Source organism: Mercenaria mercenaria, chromosome 7 (genome assembly GCF_021730395.1).
Source record: "Mercenaria mercenaria strain notata chromosome 7, MADL_Memer_1, whole genome shotgun sequence".
NCBI classification, from domain to species: domain Eukaryota; kingdom Metazoa; phylum Mollusca; class Bivalvia; order Venerida; family Veneridae; genus Mercenaria; species Mercenaria mercenaria.
In genome coordinates, this window is record NC_069367.1 from 30,970,090 (window position 1) to 30,974,065 (window position 3,976).

Genomic DNA, 3,976 nt, shown 5'->3' on the forward strand with positions numbered 1-3,976 from the left:
TAAGTTATCATCCGAAAACGTTAAATTTCCGTGTCACTGTGACCTTAACCTCTGACCTACTGGCCCCAAAACAATAGCGAGACATTGCAGGTCGTGATCAACATCCCTATTAAGTTTCGTTATCCTAGGCCAAACGTCACAAGTTATCGCCCTGAAACGGTTTAACTGTTCTGGGTCACTGTGACGTTGACCTTTTACCTACTAACCTCAAAATCAATAAGGTTCATCTTCCTGTCTGACCAATTTTTCTATCATTTTCATGAATCCTTAGGCCCAAGCGTTCTTTGGTTATCAATCCCGGAAAACTTTTTGGTCTACTGACCAACGGGACCGACCGACAGACCACCGACATCTGCAAAACAACATACCCTTCCTTCATCGAAGGGGTGGGGGGGGGGCGATATTAACAAAAAAATAAGACAAATGTTAGCAAATAGTTTTTCATAGCAGTTGCATAAAAAATTTCAATTCCTGAAATAATGCTCCTTTAATCTTACTTTTATTGAATACTAAAATGGATTACTTCCAACCAGAACAATGTTGTAGGGTGTGAAGTACAACATAGACTTCCGTCATGTTCTTCAAGATGAAAGACAGCTCCTATGGTTGACTTGTCCAACCAGCATGTTCAACACCATTCGCACATGGATTTGACGCGTTTCTAGGAAATTCGCCACCGGCGTCGGAGGGTTCGAAGATAATGTATACAACATGGTTTCATCGTCTATCTTTCTCGTCTATAAACGCAGGCATTGTCTGCTCTTGTGGTCAGTTGAGAAGATATGTAATACTTCCCTGATTTGCGTACATAAACTGTGCCTTTTGTCTGTAAATACTGTACTCCATTCCATGAATTTACAACTGACTTCCAAAAGACTTTCGGTGCTTTTCTGGATCTAAAATGGCAGCAATACAGGTTTTATGTAAACAGTTGTGGTCAGGACAACCCCTGTCGCTCACCTGGGCTCGCAACTGCTCAAGTTATCAGAGATATACCCTACAAATGTGCATAGAAAAGGCCCAATCGTTAATGCATTTTAAGAAATACATCCAGTTGATAAAATTGATAACAAATGCATTGGCGCTTTTTACTACAGTGTAACCTTATTTTATCTAAAGCTTGCATTTTGTAAAGAAAACTACATTCAAGAACGGCATCGTATTTTCTATAAAGACATGTTGAAAGGAACTAAAACACTATGGGGGGGGGGGTCATCTCACAGATTAGCAAAGTTCAAAACGTTGCATATATGCTCGGATTTTTCCAAAAAGACAAATAACAAAAACTCCGGGACAATCTTACCATTTGCTAAACCGAGCCTGTTGCATCGTTCTAACAATTATTAAGGAAATTGGCCGGGACTAACTGAATAACTCTACCTACCAAAGGATCTTAGTAATCGATGCCATGAGTAATCGGTGTTTTCAATGTACTAGAATTTGAGAAAAGGAAATATGGCAGAGTTTGGTACGAGTGATTTGGCAAACATGTTTTAGTATAAATAATTGTTTATTTTACCGGCTTAGCATGAAAGTAATTTGCTTCAGGTGCAATGAGCTTCTTCTCTATTCGAATATGTGCAATTAAACTTTTTAGACCTGAGTAAACATACTCTGAAAATATATCAAGTAAAACCACTTTAAGATATAATTATTGGTAATCATATTAAATATATAAAGCATGTAACTGACCTTTACAAACAGTTCCAAGATCACGTAACGTTTGATCAGTCAATTAATATACACTCATTGCACATTCCATTCATATAACTATCGAGAAGAATCAATAACCTCGTTATGATTAACGCCGCTATGTTTTAAAATAAATGTAAAAGACATGTTAATAATCAGTGAATAAGCGGATAAAGCAATCAATTACTGTGGCCATCTATGTCCTACCACACAATAAATTATAACTATCTGCAAATCAGCCACATTTCAATAACGAAGTTTTTATTAGAGATAAACGTGAATGTCTTTTCATATCAATTAAGTGAATCAAAAATAAAATCCAAGTTGTAATTCCATAACTATGTAATGACATTATTTCACTCCCCCACAACATAAACATGTTTAATAGCTTCTTCCTTTTGCAACAAAACGATAATTTTGACAGAGGTCACGAAAATATATTTGATTTATCTAGAGGATAACAAATTTTACACAATTTTAAAAAAAAACTTTATTTCACGAATCCCCAGATGATTAATATAAAATATTTAACTGTTATCCATTGTAATTTGCCTAATCAAACTGCTTTACGAAATTAAACTTTTCTTAATCCGTTAAAAATCTTTTCTGGTTCTGAACGACATAAAGAAAAGAAAAGTCACATTTTTTCAGTGCCACAAATCTAAACGATACCAAAACTCTTACTCTTCCATATACAAACATATAAATTATAAAGCATTTGAATAGATATATAATTGTGACTAAAACACAACACAAAATGTAATATTAATAATTTATTTATTATACACGTACCTGGTTTGTATCGCTGTTGTACTTTCCTGAGCTATATCTGAAACCAAATTAAAGCGGTTTTACTTCTGTCATGCAGAATAAATGTGAGTACATTTTCCTTTAAAAATGGTTATACATTTTTTATCAAAATTACTTATTGATCTACGTTCAGAACAGTTTTTCTGAATAAATATTTTAAACAGATTTATATCAAATGTTAAACTAAAAGAACAACACTTTTAGCATAATCCTATAATTCCTATTCAGTTCATATTCACATATATATTTGTCTACCTGTTTAACGCTTCTTTCGAGCATTGTACTGACTTTACGCATTCCTTGTTTGCTTTGAATTCTTGTCATATTTAATTATCAGTTCTTTTTAGCAGCTGCTTTGCTCTCGCCTATGATAACACCCTTTTCCCCCCCCCCAAAAGGGGGGGAGGATCATGTTGCGGTTCCCGCATAATACAGCTGAGCTATCCTTTTGAACGCCAACACCAAGTAAGAACAAGCAGATACATACCAGAGCGCTGCGAAAGCGATCATACCTTAAGAAAAGAAATCCCTTTAACTTTAATTGAAAGATGCCAAACATTTCATGAACATTAACCAAAGAACACAAAAAGTACAGAACGAGTATGGTATCTCATCCCATCTTTCAAAGTTTAAAATAGCTTCACAGAGGGCACAACTTCTAAAACATGATCCATACCAAAACAAGTAAATTTAGTTTATACAACGTCAGAATTAAAAATAATGCATCTCCTCAACACGGTTTACAATAAGCAGCCCTGCATTATGCTTGATATAGGCTTACAGTAATAGCTCATAATGTTTCAAGTTTATAAAGATGGAATATAGATACGATATAATGTTTTTACAAAAAATAGTGATTCGTTCGATTTTTGTATTTTGTTTCGAAATACAAGAAAAAAATTACCCATACCTTTTATAAGGATATGTCCCGAATAACTAACATTTCATCACCCCACTAATAAGAGGTAGTTGACAATTGATAAATGACCAATTTACCATTTGAACCTGACTGCATACCACATGGTAATCCAACACAGACCTATTGACTACAGTTGCTATTAGCATTCGTTTAAAACAGTACAGTCACACTAACGAACAGCAATGTATACTACTGTAGTTAACTTTTATATTTTTTTATTATTTATTATAGACTGATTTATTTCTAAATAAGAAGAAAAATATCCGACTTCATAGATCAAGTTTCTGTTACTGCAACTTATGAGCAATGACACTTGATTATAATTCCAAACCAAAACAAACCGTACTTTTGGAAGAGGGGGGGGGTATGCTGTCAAGAACATATTTATAAAGCCACTCTCATGAATATTCGGTATTTTCCGTAAATCATTTCGGTGTTTCAAACCAACCTTAATAATGATCTAATAATAAAAAGCAGTTACTAACTCGGGAATTTGGGTTCGAGTTGTAAGTCAGACCATACTATTTTTCAAAATTTTCCCCTGTAAAACTTAAA